We start from the raw sequence: 22,391 nt of genomic DNA, 5'->3' as shown, positions 1-22,391 counted from the left end.
AGGTGTTGCAATTAGCTGACAAGGATAAGACAACAGCTATTATAAAGATGATCAAGGTGGTATGAAAAATATTCTCATAATGAATGAACATATCTGGAAACTCAGCAGAGAAATGGAAATTACAAAAAAGAACCAAATAGGAAGATTAAATAAAAAAAAATACTTTTGAGTTTACATGTACATTAGAAAAAGTAGAAGAGGGCCAGCCCTGAGGCTTAGCGGTTAAGTGTGTGCGCTCCACTGCTGGTGCGCCCGGGTTCGGATCCTGGGCGTGCACCGATGCACCGCTTCTCTGGCCATGCTGAGGCTGCGTTCCACATAGAGCAAGTAGAAGGATGTGCAACTATGACATAGAACTATCTACTGGGGTTTTGGAGCGAAAAATAAATTAATTAATTAATTAAATTAAAAATAAAAAGGAACAGTAGAAGAAACATGAAGATAGAGCAATAGAAATTATCCAGTCTGAACAAAAGAATGTAAAAATTTTGAAGAAAACTGAACAAAGCCTTACCTGTGAGATGATTGAGTCCCCAGCAGAGAGGAGAGAGACAGAAAAATTAAATGAGGCAGAAAGGCAAATTAACAAGTAATAGCAGAAAACTTCCAAAATTTGGTGGAAAATCTAAAATTTTAGATCCAAGGAAGTCAGCAAACCCAGAAAATAAAATACAAAATAAAACCATACCTGGGCACGTGATAGTCAAGCTGCTAAAATCCAAAGATAAAAACAAAATCTTGAAAGCAGTCAGGGAAATACATATATACAGGGGAAGACATTACATACAGGGAGAAATAATGTCAATGATGGATGATATATTATCAAAAACAAAAGAGACAAATCAACAACAAAATGACTTTTTTCAAGTGCAGAAAGAAAACCCAAAAGTCAACACAGGATTCTATATTTAGCAGATCTCACTTTCAAAAAGGAGGCAGAAGCCACAATAATATTCCGCACACCTATTAGGTGGCTGAAATAAAAAGTAAAATTGCAAATATCAAGTCCTGGTGAGGACAAGGAGCAACTAGAACTGGGAATGCAACGTGATAGTTGCGTTCGGATAACGGTTTAGCAGGTTCTTATAAAGTTAAACATACATTTATTATATGACTCAGATATCCCACTCCTAGGGATTTACTCAAGCAAATTGAAAACTAATGTTTAAACAAAATCTTTGGGTGAATGTTCATAACCATGTGATTCATAATTGCCACAAGCTGGAAATAAACTAAATGTCCTTCATCAGGTGAATGGAGAAAGAAACTGTGGTGAATTGGGACATTAGAATACTACTTGGCAATAAAAAGGATAAACTCTTGATTCACACAACAACATGGATGAATCTTGGCTGCATTTCTCTAAGTGAAGGAAGCCCGATTCAAAAGGCCGTATAGTATGTGGTTTCATTTGTATGACTTTCTAGAAAAGTCAGCATTACAGAGATGAAAAATGATCAGTGGTTTCCAAGGGATGGAATGGGGGAAGGGGTTGACTACACAGGGACAGTATGAGAGAATTTTGGGGAATGAAAAAAACAGCTCTGTATGCTACTGTGGAGGTGGATACATGGCCATAAAGTTGTCAAAACCCACAGAACTGTAGACTACAAAGAGTGAATTTTACTCTGCAAATTTTAAAAATCAATCAGGATGCTGGGGAGCTCAGATGAAATGCAGTGAAAAATGAATCTCACTGTATTACAAGCATGTGACATAGCCACACATAATGGGGGAGGGATGAAAGGTCCTGACCTAAGTTACATTGGAAGACAGTGTTTTCATGGGATACTGTAAAACTAAAGTATTGTACACAAACACTGTACTCTAGGTGGTAAGTTTGTTTTTCATAAGGGTATGGATTAGCAATTCTGAAACTAGTTGACACATTAGGAAATATATTGTACCTAACTGGAGTTAAGTTTCTCACTGTTGGTGAAAGAAGTTAAAAATAAACAAAAGGAGAATGCTAGAATAAACTCTGTGGTGCTCGATAGGAGTTGGAAGTATCAGTATGAATCCATGTCACTTCTAATATATCTATCCAGATAGATGGATAGATTGATAGATAAATAGATAGATGTGTAGACCTGAGTTTATATTTATACATACATTTCCAGGCTCTGCTGAGAGGGTCCAGAAGCAGTGACACCCTAGTATGAATGAGCACACTTAGCTCCCAGATCTTGCTTTCTAAATATCATTCTCCAATAAAAAGAACCAGATTTTCTTGGAGAAATGGCTAATTCTAGGGCTGGAGATGGAAAACACAATATGAGCCTCGACCATCTTGTAGTGCCAGAAAGTAGGAAAGTGCTTTAAATAAAACACAGCAAATGATGAGATGTGTCAAAAAGAATCAATCTGAAAGATTTCTCAATGGCTCAAGCTGGAAATCTGTGAGCAACATAATAAATAATGGTAGCATTGGATTATTACACAGAGAATAAAATAAATATCCATGAGTCTATACTGACATAAAATAGATTAAATAAGAAAGGAAGAAAGAAAGAGGAATAAAAAAGAATAAGAGAAAGAAAGGAAGAAGGAAGGGAGAGGGAGGGAGGGAATCTTCCTCACAGAATTCCAAATAATAAATGTGGCTGGATAGCATGAAATAGAAAATCGCCACTAGAACACCACAGTAATAATTATTGTGGGTAAGGCTGACTGATGAATGCAAAAACTGTGGGTGAAACTTAAAAAAAATAAATACATTTTCAGAGCCTCAAATCATCTGCCTCAAAATACATAACTTTTTTATGTTAATTACTTTAAAAGACCTATGACTATTGAAAGCAAAAATTAAAACACTGTTTTGTGGGATTTATAACAAGGGAAGATGTAAAATTTATGACAACAATAGCACAAAGGACAGACAGAGGTAAATGGAACTGTTCTGTAGCAAGTCTTCCATATTTTACATTGATTAAACTGGTGCACTATTAAGTCTAGGTAGGCTGTGATATGTTAAAGATGCATATTGTAATCTGGACCAACCACTAAAAAATGCAAAGGTGTGTCACTTAAATGCTAATAAAGGAATTAAACAGCATACAAAAAGGGTTTGTACAAAAATGTTCACAGGAGATGACCTGCACGTCCCCAGGAGGAAGATGAGCCCACTGCGGGGCATCCTCAGAGCAGAACGCCCTCAGCCGTGCCGAGGAGCAAACGCTGACACACACATGCTGGGAGAGATTCATCAGCCTCGTGCCGAGGGAAGCAAGCTGGACAGAAAACAATACACGTGGGATGATTTCAGCCAAGATGAACCTGTGCTGAAAAAACCAGAACAGTGGTTGCCTCGGGGGAAGGAAAATATTTCCTAGGAAAGAACAGGCAGGGGTTTTCTGGGGGTGATGGAAATATCCTATTCTTAAAGGGGTGAAGGTTATATGGGCATGTTTATTTGCCAAAAATGTAAGGTTGAGATTTGTGCCTTTCAGTGTGCGTACTTCTTACACCCCCCCACACACAAAGGACTAAAGGAATAATAAAGTGAGGTGGGAATGGGATGGAGTGTGGAAGAAACAAAAATAGCAGATGATTAGTAGTTGTTGAAGCTGGGTGACGAGCCTACTATGCTGTTTTGTTTATTTTGTATATTGTTTAATTTGTTCTGTAATAAAACACTTGTATAAGAAGACAAACTCGATATATAGTGTTCGCTGGTAAGATGTCAGTTACCTTTGGGGAGGAAGGAGGGAGAAAGGGATTGTCGGGGCCTGAGTGAAGCTGGTGCTAGTTCTTGGTCACACAAGTGTGTTCACTCTGTAATAATTCTTTGAGGTTTACATGGATGACTTCTGTGTATATTTCTATACACATGTTATACATCAATAAACATTTTAAATCCGGCATATTTGCAAAATGATCCTAACTCAATATCTCAGAATAACAACAGTGTTTGTTTTAAAGTGGAACACGTTCACTCATGATATCATCAGATGGATTTTAATACTCCCAAGTATCTAGTAATGCCCTCACCCTTGAGTGGCCCCCCTGGGTCGTTCCATTTTTGCCTCAATTTGGCAAGTGGCATGGCTTTGAGTTTTTATGATGGGTATGGGCCCTTAAGGTGGGTGGGTTCCAAGGGGAGGATCTGTGCAGCAACCCTGATCACGGGGTCCAGAGGGAGGATCATGGCAGGATGGATGGATGGAGGGGATGGTAGGACAGATGGCCTTGAAAAGGCAAATTCCAGGATCCCATGCACCTGGTATTTCCATTTTAGATATTGAATTTACATTTCAAATACTGGCCAGGGAGCTTCCACCAGGGCTGCAAGCATCCTCAGCAATAGCCAGGCTGGTGAGCCCCACCCCTACCTGAGTACTGGCGTCAAAGGATGCAGCCCAACCACACTGCACAACTCTGGGGGATGGGCAAGGCATGGAGAGATGGCATCGTATAGAGAAGAGGTGGGGTAGAAGGTGGGGTGTAGAAGCAGAGGGGCGTGGGCCAGGGGTGGAGGGACAGGTGGGAGTTGAGTCTCCTGGCTGTGCATGCTTGGTGCTTTTGTCTCTTAACCATTCCCCGCTGGGAGCTTGCAGGACTGCAGGACTACAACTCCCAAGATGCTCTGGGCATGGGGGGGTGCCTAGCCCTAGTGGGAGGAGCAGGGCGGTGAAGGCTTGCCTGAGGGCCAAACCCCCATTGACTCAGGAATCTGGTCCAGCACCTGCTCCAACTGGACTGAGTCCCGGAGGGATGTGACGGGACGAGAGGGACCAGGGAGTTAGGGTGTGGCAGCTGCATGGGCAGCCGCGGGCCTGCAGCGTGCAACTACTTTTGTCCAAAATTGAAGCTGGACTCGTGCCTCTTCCCCACCGCCTCCCTCCGTTGCTTGATTCCTCCTCCCCCCTGTGTGCCTGTGGGTCTTTCCACAGCCTCCTACCTAGTCCAGGGCCAGGTGCTTCTCTAAACTGCTTATGGGAACTGGTTTGACATCCCAGAAACTTTCCAGTTTGCCTGCTGCCCTCTGCCTTCTCCAGCCAAAGTGCCATCATTTCATCAGCTTTTGGGAGACATTCGCCCTTGTGGCCCCTCTTGCAAGCACAACTTAAGAGTTTGCAGGGTGGTAACATTGGCTGTTGCTTGCCTTTTTCGCAGATGTGGAAATTGAGGCATCTGTGAGGTTAATCACTGGTTTCCCCAGGATCCACTAAGAGCAGTGGAGAACAAATCAATTCCCAGGTAAGTATCTAGTAGGCCGTTTTCACCAACCCATTCCAGTGCAGAGGCCTCTGAAACAACATTCTTAAGATGAGAATAGCTTAAGTATTTTGCCCTTTAGATTGATCACCTAATCTCAGCTCAGGCCTGAATGGCCAGTCTCTCAGGGACATGGGTGGTGATTCTGATCCTTCAGGAAGAGATCGGTGGTCCAGCTTTGGAAGAGGGATATTCATGGTAGACAGCACCTGGGCAGCATTTGAAACTCGTCAGCTTTAACATCTCTGCTTTGGATTCAGGCAAGGTTCCCGGATAAACACGCCTAGGGATAGTCAGATGTACCGTATTCTTTAAAAATTGATTACAGCAGTGAAAAGAACAGAAAATAAAATATCCTGCTCATTTGCAAAAGATAAAATGCAAGCAAGACTTTCTTGTTAATTTTTTTCTGCTCATTCTCTTGGCTGTACTGTACGCTTGAATGCAGAAACAAAAAACTTGAATTGCCATATTCTCTTTTCCTGAGATTGGTAAATTAACTTAAAAGTCTTACTGAAACCTGCAGAGGAATGATTAGCAGTTTTTCTGATTTATGTCATCCTTAAAAGTCTGGGCGTTCATCTAAATGAAAACAAGTCCTTGTTTATATTATACACCCCAATAGGTTTCATTTCCGATTCCTGAATGTGCAATATTATCAAAACAACTGGAAAACATGGTCATGGAAACTAGACCCTGTCACTTTGTCAAGATTTTGCCTCTTTTTGAATTAATGACACATGAATTCTTCAACATTTTTGTAAAGAAAGGATGAGAATCTCTGCAATGTCTCTGAATGTGGCAAAATGGGGAATTCTCGTTAGACCACATCCTCGGGTTCTTCTCTCTTGTTCAACAGGCCCAGGTGATAGTCCGTGTGGTCAAGTGCAGCGCCGCTCCCCAGCCCCCAGTGTTCCATCCTACTCTGGCCTGTGACCTCTTCAGGGGGTTCTGATGACACTCGTCCACAAGTGTTGGAAGGAGACATTGTCACGTGAGGATATTTCTCATCTTGAAACAAGGATTAATGGAGAGGAAAGTCTCTGGGTCTGTGTGCTCCGATGCACTGTTGTTGGGGTGTGGCTTCAGTGACCACTGTGCTCCCAGCAGTCCCCACAATGGCTGCCTCAGACATTTGATCTCCTAGTGCAACCACAACAGCTGTTGACAGAGCTGGGCGCTCGCTGTGGTTAAGTGTCTTCCGTCAATTTTGTGACTCAGACACTCCTCTGCTCAGGCCCTTCCCATTCCTAACTGCTGCATTGATTGCTTTGTAGTTGTTTCCTAGGAGCCACTGTGTGTAACTGGATTTCACAGTGTCTTTAGGGACCCACCTTCACTACAGGAGTCACTGTACAACAGCCACTTATCCTGGTGTAGCCCATGTTCGTCCTCTAAAGTGGAGCTGTGAAGAACCCTGCTTACTCGGAGCTCCTCTCATTCTCATGCTGCTGGGGCTGCTTACGAAGCTGGGCATCTCGTCTTTGGTCTCATCACATTATTCTTTTCATCGATTATTCTGAAGTCAGATACGACTTTGTTAATAATGTGACACTGGCTGTCACAGGCACTTCTACGTATCTTCCCCAACAGCTCTGTGAAGTAGGCCTGTGATCCCCATTTTACAGGGGGGACACTGAGGCTCAGAGAGGTCGAGTAGCTTCCTTCACGCAGTTTCTTGGTGAATTTTGAGTCTCCACCTGGAGCTCCGCCTCTCAGGTGTGTGCACTTAGCTGGTGTTCCACTTTGTCCCTCTCTGCCAGCCGCCCCAAAGGCACACGGCCCATCCTGAGTCCATTGTCTGCTAGTTGGCAGGCACCCTGCACAAACAGGCCCTAGGTGGGGAGTGGACTAGCAGGGCGTGCTCGTCCAGCCTACCCTGGGCAGATTCTAGGTTTATTGCAAGAGCTGGAGCAGTGGAAGATACTGACCGTCACTCGCCTGGAAGGTTTCTTATGGAGAAATACTCCACTGACTTTCTGCAGGTGTCATGTCTTTTTGTCTTCATTGCTCCTCTGGGCTTTCTGCTACAGTCCACGCTGTGCAGTAACATACAGTACAGAGACTGGTGAACATCATACTGTTGCCTGCACCAAACGGTCACATCACTCATTTTTCTAATTATGAAAGAATTACATACTTTGTAAAAAAAGTCAAGTTACACAGATCTATGTAGAGTAAAGTGAAACCTTCGACTTCCATTCCCTTCCCTGCAAACTCACTCCCCTACTCAGAAGGAACTATTGTTAAGAGGTTGCAGCTTATTCTTCTGGACATTTCCTTTGAATTTATAAATACACATAAAGATTTTTTTAACATAAATAAATTACATAACTACATCGTTTTGCAACTTGCTGTTTCCCAAACCATATATCATAGACGTCTCTCCTTATCAGTGCACGTCACTCTAACTTTGCTTTTTAGAAGTTTTAGAGCTTCTCCAAAGAACAGGAATACCACGATCTGTTTATTTCTTCTTTGATAGAGATGGGGTTATTTCCAGTTTCACTATTATACATAATGCTGCAGTAAGATTCTTGTATGGAATTTATTACACTGCTATTCAACTGTTCAATTTGCTTTGTTCGCTTTTAGTCAGAGACTATGATATATTTTTAACAATTTTATGGGAATTATTTTATAAGGAAATTAATTTTTTCTCTGAATCAAGACATTTATGGGGAAACTGGACTTCAAGGTCATCCATCTCAGTATTCTGGAGAAAAATCATGAAACTTAGAAGATATTATGCTTGCTGCATCACATTTTAACAAGTCACGTTAACAATTTAAAGTTGAATGTTTGGGCTGGCCCGGTGGCGCAAGCGGTTAAGTGCGCGGGCTCCGCTGCGGCGGCCCGGGGTTCGCGGCGGCCCGGGGTTCGCGGCAGCCCAAGGTTCGCGGCGGCCCAAGTTTCGCGGGTTCGGATCCCGGGCACTCACCGACACACTGCTTGTCAAGCCATGCTGTGGCAGCGTGCCATATAAAATGGAGGAAGATGGGCATGGATGTTAGCCCACGGCCAGTCTTCCTCAGCAAAAAGAGGAGGATTGGCAGATGTTAGCTCAGGGCCGATCTTCCTCACAAAGCAATAATAAAAAACAAAATAAATAAAATTGAATGTTAGTATAGCCTCTACAGTCTTTGTTCAGAAGAAGGATGACTTTTTCTTGTGTTGAAAACTTCTGACTCCAGGGGCTCTCAGTTGGGTTTCAGAGAGGATAAGATGTTGGTGTTGTATCTGTTTCTCTTCAGCTGTAGGCTGCATCTTCTAAAGATCATAGAATTGAACATGGTCCAATCTATATATATGATTTGGGTCAAAAATTCAAAGTAATGAACCCAAGATAGGAATCTATAACTTTGGTTCATTTTTAAAGTTTTTTTTTATTTATTATTTTTTTCCACAAAATCCCCAGTAGATAGTTGTATGTTATAGCTGCACATCCTTCTAGTTGCTGTATGTGGGACGCGGCCTCAACACGGCCGGAGAAGCGGTGCGTCGGTGCTCACCCGGGATCCGGATCCGGGCCGCCAGCAGCAGAGCGCGCGCACTTAACCACTAAGCCACTGGGCCGGCCCTATATCTTTGGTTCTTAATGAAGAATTTCTTTGATATCCTCAAGTCTCTGTGAATGCTAGTAAAAACTTACCTATGGATCAAGAGATGTGGTTCTGCTGGCAATGTCTGGCTTGAACATCCATAGTTAAGGCTGCCACATCCCTAGGTAGATTAGACTTGACCTCCCCATGACCTCTGCCCTTGTTCTTTGACCTGGGAAAAATAAGAATTTAAAAAAACTGTTGTTACTAGCACTGAATGCTAGAAATTTCCATTAAAGAATGAGTTTGATTTGGTAAACCAAAGGGAGTATAAGAAGAACACAATCTTTAATATCTATGAAATTTCAAAAAGTTCTAATTTTTTTAAATGTAACTATTTTTGCAACAATGCAAAATGTATATATATGAATGCAATATCCCTCTGTCCATTTCTTAACTTGTTTCCATTGATTTGATGGATTTATCCTCTAATCAGGATTCCAAGTGTGAAAGAACATCTTGGTATTTCAAAGAAAAGAAGCCATTGATATTTGATTTTCTTTTAGCTCGGCATCCTACAGGTTTGAGGAATAAATTATCATGTAATGATAAAATGATTCTGAAATCTAATTGTTAATTAGAGGGGTGTAAGGGATGATTGAATGGTGGTTCATCCCCATGGTCAGGGGTATTGTACACCTGGACATGTAAACACGAATCAGGAAGCTGCTTCAGCCCCGTGACATCCCTGAGAACCAGAGTGCAGGAGGATCTAGGGGCACAGCCCTTTGCCTCGATCTCCTGGGTTACACGTAGATTCAGAGGTCTTGACAGGGGCTTCAGAGCAGCTAACTTTTGTCTATTTCTCCCCTTCTTTCTCTCCAGCTTATCTCAAACAGTCCTGACTATCATGTTTTAAAGTAAGGCCAATTATAGTTATTTACATGAGCTTCTTGTTCATTATTGAAGAGTAATAATCAGGCATAACATTAAATATCATTTAATCTACCTAAATAAATTTGTTGTACCTTTTAATTGATTAGAACACTAAAGTTGGTTCAGAGTTTGATATTCACCAAGTGTGTTAATCTGCTTACAACTGCCATGTGCCTCACTCCTCTTAGAAGTGTATCTTTGGCCCATCACAAGATTTTAATGACTCAAATCATAAATTAAGATAATGCACTGTCTTTTTGATGACCGGGAAGCACATGGGTCCATTTTGGAAATATGCCCATCTGTCTTTGTTCCCCATGGGAAGTTTCTTGTCACTAGGTCTCCAGGTGGCTTGCACAAGCCCTAGGTCTGTAATAGCTTGGTGCCTCTCCTTCTAATTGGGGTAGAAATAAAAGAGGTCAGAGAGACTTATTAAAGTTTTGGTTGCATGAAGTCTTCTATGAAGACCATCCATGCATATTGTTCTGGATAGCTCTCTGTTCCTAAGACTACTAGTTATTTTAAGGGCTTGTCAGAAACTGTGAAAGGTCTGATGTTTTACCTTACCTGCAAACCAATAAGTTAGCCGACAATGGTCTTACAGATGGTGGCAAAAGTCAAGAGACCCATGCATCAGAGAGAAAGGACTTAATGACACAACAATAGCAGTGGCCAGAGTATCAGCATTTGCACCGGTTCACTAAATCTCACTTCCTACAGGGAGATACACAGTGGGCCATGTGACATGCAGAGAGATGCAAGATCTCAGAGCCTAAGGAACTCAAATCTTTGATAACGGGCAGGATGTCTGCTAACTTTTGCCCTGGGGGGGTGTTATTTTTATTATACTGGGCAGTAAGCAAGCCTGCCCTTTGCTCCAGAGGAGGCCACTATTTCTATATTCCAAGGCTCACAGCTGTACACACATCCTTGTAAAGACAGCCTGGTCTTACTGGCTTTCAAAGATAAGCTTGAATGAGACTTGATCATCATTCAGTTCTTCTGTTTCCTTTATTGAGATTGTGCAAATATGCTCTTTTCTCTGTAAAGTTCACTAACTTTATTCATACATAAGAGATGCTTTTGGTTTTATTTATTAAGTTGAAATTTTCTTATTAGAGAAAATGATGAAACTATTATGGGTTGGATGTGAAAGTATGTTTTTTCAGGAAAAATGTGAAAGTAGATCGGTGCTCGCAGAACTTTGCCACAAGGAGCTGATAGCAACTTAAATGATTTTAATTTGAATACTGTTTTGTACAACTTTCTTCCATCTTACATCATCCTCTCTGCTTCCTGTAATTCCCATATTGGAATGGGGCAGTTTCAGGGATTCACTGAACTCATATACCGTATTCAAATGGTTTTGTCTGTTGTGTTTTTTTAATTGAGATAAAGTTGACATACAACATTAAATTAGTTTCAGCGGTACGACATAATGATTCAATGTTTGTATATATGTTGAAATGATCACCACAATAAGTCCAGTTAACATCCGTCCCCATATAGAGTTACAAATTTTTTCTCTTGTGATGAGGACATGGCATATTTCAAGGTGCAGAAGAATCAACGATGATGTCATACTTTTCCATATACAGCTTGATGAATTTGGACATAAGCATACACCCTTGAGACTGTCACCACCATCAAGGCCACAAACATATCCATCATCTCCCAAAGTTTTCTCTCACCTCCTTTATTACTATTATTCTCTGGTAAGAACTCTTAATATCTACTCTATTAGCACATGCAACGTATGCAATACAGTCTTGTTAGCTGTAGGCACTATGCCGTATCATAGATTTCCAGAACTTATTTATCTTGATAACTGAAACTTTGTATCTTTGAACATCAGCTCCCCATTTCTCCATCTCCCCAGCCAATGGCAACCACCAAACTAACCTCTGCTTGTGTGAGTTTGACTATTTTAGATTCCACAAAAAAGGGAATGTTTGCCTTTCTCTGCCTGCCTTATTTCACTTAGCACAATGTCTTTTAGGTGCATTCATGTTGTCAAAAATAGCAGCAATTCCTTCTTTTCTCAATGTTGACAAATATTCCATTTCTTTATCCATTCATCCATCAGTGACGTTTAGGTTACTTTCACATCTTGGCTATTGTGAATTTGCTGCAATGAACATTAGAGGGCAGATATCTCTTTGAGACCCTGATTTCAATTCCTGTGGGTGTATACCAGAAGTAGGATTGCTGGATCATAGGCTAGTTTTCATTTTTGGAGGAAATTCCATACTGTTTTCCATAATGGCTGTACTAGTTTACATTCCCACGAGGGTTCCTTTTCTCCACATCCTCACCAACATTTGTTATCTTTAGTTTTTTTGATAATCGCCATGATAACAGGTGTGAAATGATAGCTCATTGTGATTTTGATGTGCATTCCCTGATTTGTGATGCTGAACAACTTTTCATACACCTGCTGGCCACCTGTATGTCTTCACTGGAAAAATTTTACTCTGGTCCCTTGCCCATTTTTTAAATTGATTTGTCTTTTTGTTTTTGAGCCAAACAAAAAAAGAGAACAAAATTTCCAGGCATTATGGGTGCTTCCCAGTTGATGCAGATGGCTTTGTATTTACAGTGGTACAAAAAGGTCATGTTTCATGCTTTATCTTCAGCTTGTCATAAGATCAGCAGTAGCTGCGGCACAGCAGATAATCGGGATCTTCTGGGTTTGGAGGTTTACAAAATAAATGAGTGGTAAGGAATTTTTTATTTTTCCAAGGAAATTATTGTGATCATAGTCCATGGAATCCAGGATTGATAGGTGTAGGAGGAAATTAAGGTGAGAATCGTTGATCTGGCATTACTACTGATCTTGAGGGACAGGTATCTACTGTATGAATGTTTGAATAAAAATATTAAAGATCAGGAATTTGTGGTGGGTGAATATGTTTTCTGAATTATTTACTTTTGAACATAACCATTTGGATTATGTGAACATCTCGGATATGGGAGTAAGTTGCTAACAGGGGGTGGTTGATAATGTCACTATTGATTTAACCTCTATGAACACCAAGTGGTCAATGGATTAAGCAAATGAGTAGACAGAAAACACAGAAATGGTAAGATTTGGGATTTAGTAAAAGACTGGGGGCCGACTGTGCTGAGAGGGAGTACCAGGACTTGTGCGGTTGAGAGTGACAAGGAAAAGAAGAGAATAGACTAACACTCAAACAAGGAGGGGGTGTTAACAGGATGGAGGGGGAAATGATCTGGAGGAGCCTTGAGTTTTGACCTTGAGCTTTCTGTTCTTGATGCAAATCTGCCTGATGAAATCCCAGGACACATGTCAGATATATCCCGAGAGCGTAGAGGGAGGGTGGAAGTACAAAACAGCCAGGATAATTGTCCTAAAAAGGCAGGCCTCCTTTATCATTTGACCCAGTTTCATGATTTGTTTTTATAGGGTAAGAGGAAAAGAAGGATGATAAGTCACGTCTTCACAGAAGAAGCAGCGTAACTGTGGGAAGCAGTCCAAACCAAAGCCAGGTTTAAGCATTTCCATTCTTTTGAGGATGTCCAGTGACATATTCAAGAGGCCAGTTACTAGAATCCCATCCTATCCTGGCCATGACGGGTCTGTGAGAGGACAACTTGGACCAGCCCCACCATATCTGCTGACCCGAGAGACCACAAGGACTCCAGGCCTGCAGCAGCGCAGGACAACTCGTAAGTCCTTTCAATCTTGCCAAAACGTTGTAAAAACTTTCACCTAGTCACACAGGTGAATCCCTGCCAGGTGTGCTCGCAGGTGGTCTGCATTCCAGGTCCCATTCCCACTCCTGCTGGTCTTCAGATTTGGCAGAGATGATTCCAGGAACTGATCTGTGCATTCCACAGCTCCACTGTGGAGGTATCAGGAAGGAGGAAAGGGCAGTGAAGAGCACAGGAGCGAGACTGGTGATAGCACTGATGGCGGACAGACTTACTAGCAAGGCAGAGAAAGTGAGGGTCTAAGAAGGCCATCCTGACAGCAGATGAAATGGAGCAGGCGCCTCAGTGAGGTCTCTTGGCAGCATCCCTAATGTTTCCTTGCTTTGAGCTCTTGAAACTTTAAAATATATTGATACTTTTCTTTTATTAAACTCTGCTTTGAGACATAGAAAATATAGACAACGGTTTCTTTCTGAGGTGAGAGGTTGAGTTTCAGGTGAGGAGAGAAAGATCTTCCTTTTTCATGCTGTTCTCTCATTTTCCTTTACTTGGTATATTATTTATTTGTACTTTAAAGTCAGCAGCGAGTTATCAAAGTCACGGGATGATTCAGTTTGTCCCCTCACAGTCACAGTAAAACCTACTAAAAATGGATTATTCTTTTTGTATAATATTCCAATAGATTCTAAAATATTATTTCAAACGCACTTTTGTGTCTATGTTCTCAAATTAGATATTTACTTCTAGGTCTCCATTTTTCAGTTCTCTGTTGCATGCTAATTCAGAGTTGCATCTAAGGAAATACCAGATTTCCCTCAGTTTTTGGATCCATAGGTGTTGGAAATTTGATTCATGGAGATGAACATGGCAGTTGGGGGATCGTGCTATTATCAAAAGAGATCTTTTCAGAGCATCATGGCGGAGTGAGCTTTCCCGTGAACTCTTCCCCCTACAAGATACAACAAAAGCAACAGTCACAGACCAACAACGGACTCCCAGACAGTGAAAAGCTAGAGCGGAGGGATCCACACTGCAGCACATCTGAGAGCGGAACGTGCTGGGCCCCCGGAGGAAGTGGGGAGAGGTAAGAAGAACTCCTCTCCCTCCCCATCAGATCAGCTATCTCGGTCCACGCGGCTCCCAGAGAGGGGGGAGGGGTGGCCCTCGGCGGGGAAACCGGCTCTTCGGACTCTCTCAGCCACTGGGAAACTCCCGCACAGAGGACTCAGAGGAGCCACAGGGCTACCATCAACATCTGAGCACCCCAGAGAGCGGATAAAGAGGGGCAAACGAGACGCCTCCCACGTCAGGGACCCAGAGGGCAAAAGAGAGAGCTCCCCCCTCCCCGCAAACTGGACTCTGCAGCTCAACTGACCAGACCAGACCTAGCAATACGTGGCAGACCAGACCAAGTGATCCACGACAGACCAGACCAAGGGATCTGCGGCAGACCTGATCAAACGACTGGACCCGTGGATCGCAGCGGGAAACAAAAACAAAACTGTGGATCGCAGCAGAAAAACTGGGGCAGAGCGCAGGGGGCTTAGACTACACAGCCCTTTACCACCAGACAGTGGCAGCAGGTGGAAATTGCAACCAGAGATTTCCAGGATGAGGAAAAACAAAACAAACACAGGAACCACAATGCAAAAATATATGAAATCACCAGACCAGAAACAAAATGACAAGCACCCAGAAATCAACCCCGAAGACACAGAAATCCATAAACTAAATGACAGAGATTTCAAAATAGCTATCATAAAAACACTCAACGAAATATGAGACAACACAGACAAACAATTCAATGAGATTAGGAGTTTCTTCACAAAAGAGATTGAAATCATAAAGAAAAACCAATCAGTGCTGATGGAGATGAAGAACACAATGGAGGAGATAAAGGAGAATCTGGAATGTTTAAAGAACAGAGCTGACAATATGGAGGAAAGAATTAGTACTTTAGAGGATAGAAATACAGATATACTCCAGATGGAAGAGGAGAGAGAACTAAGACTAAAAAGAAATGAAGAAAGACTCCGAGAAATATCTGACTCTATTAGAAAATGTAACATAAGAATTATAGGTATTCCTGAGGGAGAGGAGAGGGAAAGAGGAACAGAGAGCCTATTCAAGGAAATAATAGCTGAGAATTTCCCAAATCTGGGGAAGGAGCAGGAAATACCAGTAAGCGAAGCCAACAGGACACCTATATATATTACCAGACAAAGGCCTTCACCACGACACCTAGTGGTAAGGCTAGCCAGGATCAACGACAAAGAAACAATATTAAGGGCAGCTAGACAAAAACAAAAAATAACGTACAAAGGAACTCCCATCAGGCTCTCAGTGGATTTCTCAACAGAAACTTTACAGGCTAGAAGAGACTGGAATGATATATTCAAAATACTGAAAGACAAAAACTTTTAGCCAAGAATACTCTACCCAGCAAAAATATCCTTCAAATATGATGGAGAAATAGTAACTCTCCTAGATAAACAAAAGCTAAGGGAGTTCATGGCCACGAGACCCCCACTACAAGAAATACTCAAGAAGGCCCTCAGGCCTGAAAAAAAGAAGAGAAAGGGAACACAAAGCTTGGAGGAAGGAGAAAAGTAGGTAGACAAACTCAGAAAAATAGTAGATCTTTACCAGAATAGGTTAGCAACCACTTAAATACTAAATTCAAAAATCAAAGGAAGAAATTCACCAAAAATAAATTTAACCTCATCACTGTAAACACACAGCCACAACACAAGACAGAATAATGTATAACAAGAACAACTTAGAAGGGGAAGAGGACAGTGACTGAATTGACTTAGTATAAGGAAATAGGAGGCCATCAGATAATGGACTATCTCATACACAAGATTTTTTTGCCCAAACCTCAAGGTAACCACTAAACAAATAATCAAAGCAAAACCACATATGATAAACAAAGAGAAAACTAGAAGAATCATAAGACAGAACAACCAAACTGAATTGGCAGTCCAAAACAAATGGGACAAGAAACAAAGGAAATGCAAAAGAACCAGAAAATAAGTGACAAAACAGCAACATTCAGCCCTCATATATCAATAATTACCCTAAATGTAAATGGATTGAACTCTGCAATCAAAAGGTACAGAGTGGCAGGATGGATTAAAAAGCAAGACCCAACAATATGCTGCCTTCAGGAAACACATCTTAGCACTAAAGACAAGCACAGGCTCAGAGTGAAAGGATGGAAGACAATACTCCAAGCTAATGGCAAACAAAAGAAAGCAGGTGTTGCCATACTCATATCAGACAAAGTAGACTTCAAGATAAAACAAGTTAAGAAAGACAAAGAAGGGAAATATATATTGATAAAAGGGACACTACATCAAGAAGACATATCACTTATAAATATATATGCACCCAACATAGGAGCACCAATGTACATAAAGCAACTATTAACAAACCTAAAAGGAGAAATCAACAACAACACAATCATAGTAGGGGACCTTAACACCCCACTTACAGCAATGGATAGATCATCCAGACAAAAAGTTAATAAAGAAATAGTAGACTTAAATGAAAAACTGGACGAGATGGACCTAGTAGACATATACAGAGCACTCCATCCAAAAACAGCTGACTACACATTCTTCTCAGTGCGCATGGAACATTCTCTAAGATAGACCATATGTTGGGAAACAAAGCAAGCCTCAATAAATTTAAGAAGATTGAAATCATAACAAGCATCTTTTCAGACCATAAGGCTATGAAACTGGAAATGAACCATGAAAAAAAAACTGGGAAAGTGACAAAAATGTGGAGATTAAACAACATGCTACTGAACAACCAATGGATCATTGATGAAATTAAAGGAGAAATCAAAAACTATCTGGAAACAAACGAAAATGATAACATGCCATATCAAACCATATGGGATGCAGCAAAAGTGGTCCTGAGAGGGAAACTCATAGCGATAAAAGCCCACGTTAATAAATAAGAAAAAGCCCTAATAGGCAACCTTAAATTACACCTAACAGAACTAGAAAAAGAAGAACAAACAAAGCCCAAAGCCAGCAGAAGGAGAGAAATAATAAAAATCAGAGCAGAAATAAATGAAATTGAGACCAAAAAAACAGTAGAAAGGATTAATGAAACAAAGAGTTGGTTCTTCGAGAAGATAAACAAAATCGACAAACCCTTAGCCAGGCTTACTAAGAAAAAAAGAAAAGGCTCAAGTAAATAAAATTAGAAATGAAAGAGGAGAAATTACAACAGATACCATGGAAATACAGAGGATTATAAGAGAATACTATGAGAAATTATATGCCAACAAATTGGACAATCTGGAAGAAATGGATAAATTCTTAGACTTATACAACCTCCCAAAATTGAACCAAGAAGAAATGGAGAATCTGAATAGACCAATAACAAGTAAAGAGATTGAAATAGTAATCAAAAACCTCCCAAAAAATAAAAGTCCAGGACCAGATGGCTTCTCCAGTGAATTTAACCAAACATTCAAAGAAGATTTAATACCCATTCTTCTCAAACTACTCCAAAAAATAGAGGAAGATGGAACGCTTCCTAAATCATTCTACGAGGCCAACATCACCCTGATACCAAAACCAGACAAAGACAATACAAAGAAAGAAAATTACAGGCCAATATCGCTGATGAACATTGATGCAAAAATCCTCAACAAAATATTGGCAAACCGAATACAACAATATATTAAAAAGATCATACACCATGATCAAGTGGGATTTATACCAGAGATGCAGGGATGGTTCAACATCCGCAAATCAATCAACGTGATACATCACATCAACAAAACAAAGGATAAAAACCACATGATTGTCTCAATAGACGCAGAGAAGGCATTTGACAAGATACAACATCCATTTATGATAAAAACTCTCAATAAAATGGGAATAGAAGGAAAGTACCTCAACATAATAAAGGCCATATATGACAAACCCACAGCTAACATCATACTCAACGGGGAAAGACTGAAAGCCATTCCTCTGAGAACAGGAACGAGGCAGGGCTGCCCACTCTCACCACTCCTGTTCAACATAGTACTGGAGGTTTTGGCCAGAGCAATTAGGCAAGAGAAAGGAATAAAAGGAATCCAAATAGGTAACGAAGAAGTGAAACTCTCACTAGTTGCAGATGACATGATTGTATATATAGAAAACCCTAAAGAATCTGTTGGAAAACTATTAGAAACAATCAACAACTACAGCAAAGTTGCAGGGTACAAACTCAATCTACAAAAATCAGTTGCATTTCTTTTTTTTTTTTTTTGTGAGGAGGACCAACCCTGAGCTAACATCCAATGCCAATCCTCCTTTTTTTTTTTTTGCAGAGGAAGACTGGCCCTGGGCTAACATCCATGCCCATCTTCCTCTACTTTATATGGGACGCCGCCACAGCATGGCTTAACAAGTGGTGCTTCGGTGCTCACCCGGGATCCGAACCGGCGAACCCTGGGCTGCCGCAGCAGAACGTGCGCACTTAACCGCTTGCGCCACCAGGCTGGCCCCATCAGTTGCATTTCTATATGTTAATAATGAACTAACAGAAAGAGAGCTCAAAAAGATTATACCATTTACAATTGCATCAAAAAGAATAAAATACCTAGGAATAAATCTTACCAAGGAGGTGAAGGACCTATACAATGAGAACTACAAGACATTATTGAAAGAAATCCATGATGACATAAAGAAATGGAAAGATATCCCATGCACGTGGATTGGAAGGATAAACATAGTTAAAATGTCTATATTACCTAAAGCAATATACAGATTCAATGCAATCCCAATCAGAATCCCAATGACATTCTTCACAGAAATAGAAAAAAGAATACTAAAATTTATATGGGGCAACAAAAGACCCCGAATAGCTAAAGAAATCCTAAAGAAAAAGAACAAAGCAGGAGGCATCACAATCCCTGACTTCAAAACATACTACAAAGCAATAGTAATCAAAACGGCATGGTACTGGCACAAAAACAGACACACAGATCAATGGAACAGAATTGAAAGCCCAGAAATAAAACCACACATATACGGACAGCTAATTTTCGGCAAAGGTGCTAAGAACATGCAATGGAGAAAGGAAAGTCTCTTCAATAAATGGTGTTGGGAAAACTGGACAGCCACATGCAAAAGAATGAAAGTGGACCACGTGCTATCACCATTCATAAAAATTAACTCAAAATGGATCAAAGACCTGAAGGTGAGACCTGAAACTATAAAACTCATAGAAGAAAATATAAGCAACACTATTTGACATTGGTTTTAAAGGAATCTTTTTGGATGACATGCCTACCCAGACTAGGGAAACTAAAGAAAAAATAAACAAGTAGGAGTTTATCAGATTAAAGAGCTTTTATAAGACAAATGAAACCAGAATCAAGATGAACAGACAACCAACCAGCTGGGAGAGAATATTTGCAAAACATACATCTGACAGGGGGTTGATCTCCATAATATATAAAGAACTCACACAACTGAACAACATAAAAACAAACAACCCGATCAAAAAATGGGCAGAGGAAATGAACAGACACATCTCCAAGGAAGATATACAGATGGCCAATAGGCACATGAAAAGATGCTCAACATCACTAATCATCAGGGAATTACAAATCAAAACAACACTAAGATACCAACTCACGCCTGTTAGAATGGCTATAATCACCAAGACAAAAAACAACAAATGTTGGAGAGGAAGTGGAGAAACAGGAACCCTCATACACAGCTGGTGGGAATGCAAACTGGTGCAGCCTCTATGGAAAACGGTATGGAGATTCCTCAAAGAATTAAAAATAGAGATGCCCTATGATCCAGCCATCCCACTACTGGGAATCTATCCAACGCATCTGAAATCAACAATCCAAAGAGGCTTATGCACCCCTATGTTCATTGCAGCATTATTCACCATAGCCAAGAAGTGGAAGCAACCTAAGTGTCCCTCGACTGACGATTGGATTAAGAAAATGTGGTATATATATACAATGGAATACTACTCAGCCATAAAAAAAGACAAAATCGTCCCATTTGCAACAACATGGATGGGCCTGGAGCGTATTATGTTAAGTGAAATAAGCCAGATAGAGAAAGACAAACACTGTATGATCTCACTCATATGTGGAATATAAACCAACACATGGACAGAGAAAACTGGACTGTGGTTACCAGGGGCAGTGGGGGTGGGAGGTGGGGGGTGGGCACAAGGGATGAAGGGAGTCATATGTATGGTGATAGACAAACAAAAATGTACAACCCAAAATTTCACAATGTTAGAAACCATTAAAACATCAATAAAAAAATAAATAATAAATTAAAAAATAAAGAGATCTTTTCAACATCAGTAATGCTGAAAGAACCCACTGCTTGTTGGGATTTAATTGTCTATTTGAGGGATCAAGCTTTCACTGTTGGCTCTTCTCTTTCTCTTTGGAGGGAAAGTACAGCCTTCCCAGTCTTTCCGTTACCAAATCACTTACCTGGGTGGCTGTGCCGTGTCAGGAAGGGCTTGGGATGCCAGGAACCAGGATTCATTTTCAGCTTCTGGTTGTCCTGAGAAGGCTTCCCTGGCAGAGTGCAGCCTGTGTGTCTGGGTGACACTTGCAGCCATCAGAAATGAGGGGATAACTCACAAGTGCCAAGCGATTTATCTGGTCCCTGTCTTACAGGGTGTTCCCAAGGGATGAGGTTCAAAATGCCACTTGGTAACCATTTGAAAGCTCCTAGTCATGGGGTGGGTTCTCGGTGTGAGCTCAGAGCAGTGTCTGTTCACCACCAGATGGGAAGCATTTCAGTATTTTAATTGGTAAGGCTGTGTTCATGCACGTCCATGGACCATCAGTTCCGTGGCATTCCCTGCTGGAGCCCCCCACACCCCTGTCGTGCCTCATCTTTGAAAGCTCCAAACACTGTTCACACCCCAGCCGGTGGTGGTAATGTAACCACAGCACAGGACTGGGGACAAAAACACAAAAACCCAGGGACGACACAGTTTATGGGCTCGGGCCCAATTGCCCCATTTGGACGAGTTGGAAACACCAACACTTAGTGTGTAAACTGGAAGATTGTCCAAGACCATGGACCTCAGAATGACACGGGCTCAGAATTCACCTTGGACAGCAAGGGACAGTGTGAGGTCACTCACTGGCCAGGATTATGGTCCCTTATACTGGCAAAGTAGAGCTCACCCGGGATCCATCAGGCCAAGCGAGGGAGTAGGCTTGGGGCCTTCTGGGGAATTTCTGCCCTAAAGGGAATTGCATAAGGAAGGCAGGGGTGCTGAGAATCCTAGTTGACAGGGAGCAGCCATGTTTATGGAACGAGGCCCAGCAGTAGCCTTAAAAGCTACATCACAGATCTTTCCTCCTGGATACAAAACAAGCAGGAAAAGGAATTCAGAGTCTTGGACAAGGATCACAGCAGGATTCAAATCCGGGTCAGGGGTGAACAGGGAGCCCCTAGAGGGGCCTCAGGAGCGAGGTCCTGCCTGCCTTTAGTCCATTTGCAAATGAGCTTCCTTGGGCCTTCTCCTCTCCAAGTGCACGTTTTGATCTTTTTACATTGTTTTCCCCACTTAGAGCTGATGCAATTCCAGAGATTGAACTAGAAAACTACAAGTTCCTAAAATTTAGTCAAAAGAAATCTCAACAAGAGAATCAGAAAAGGTTCCCTGTTCCTCAAGAATGTAGAAAGGCAACACTTGCCTGTGGCACGACATGGTCCTGGGTAGTGCTGTTTTAAAGACACCCACATTTCAGTGGTTGTTGCTCTGCCTGTGAAAGTACCTTCAACATTTAAATCCCAAGAGAATGGGCGGGGGGACACGTCTGCTCTTGGAGGAGCTGAATGATACTGAAATGAACTATTCTTCGGAATTAGGGGGATTTGGGGGTGTCCCCACTAGCCAGGGAAGGGGCTGACCCTTCTCCCTTCTCCCACATACAATAAGATGATGACCCGGAAGAGTTCGTGATTCAAGGAGAAATGTGAGATTCAGTGCCTCACTTACATGCCT

The 22,391-nt window shown here is 41.4% G+C and overlaps 1 protein-coding gene and 1 long non-coding RNA gene across 2 annotated transcripts in view; both read left to right on the top strand.

Annotated features, from left to right (window-relative positions):
* The window catches only part of LOC147911440 (uncharacterized), a 33,515-nt gene extending 30,055 nt beyond the window's left edge, over positions 1-3,460 (top strand). The window contains exon 5 of the long non-coding RNA XR_015550926.1: positions 3,088-3,460. This is a non-coding gene — a long non-coding RNA (uncharacterized LOC147911440). The remainder of the gene's footprint in view (positions 1-3,087) is intronic.
* The window catches only part of LOC147911439 (ral guanine nucleotide dissociation stimulator-like), a 321,882-nt gene that overhangs the window by 263,195 nt on the left and 36,296 nt on the right, over positions 1-22,391 (top strand). The window lies entirely within an intron of this gene.

Source organism: Ceratotherium simum, unplaced genomic scaffold, assembly GCF_057802395.1.
Source record: "Ceratotherium simum simum isolate JZ-2026a unplaced genomic scaffold, ASM5780239v1 HiC_scaffold_43, whole genome shotgun sequence".
Lineage (NCBI taxonomy): Eukaryota > Metazoa > Chordata > Mammalia > Perissodactyla > Rhinocerotidae > Ceratotherium > Ceratotherium simum.
The sequence above is the reverse complement of the archived record's forward strand: the minus strand, read 5'-3'. Positions and strand labels throughout refer to the sequence as shown.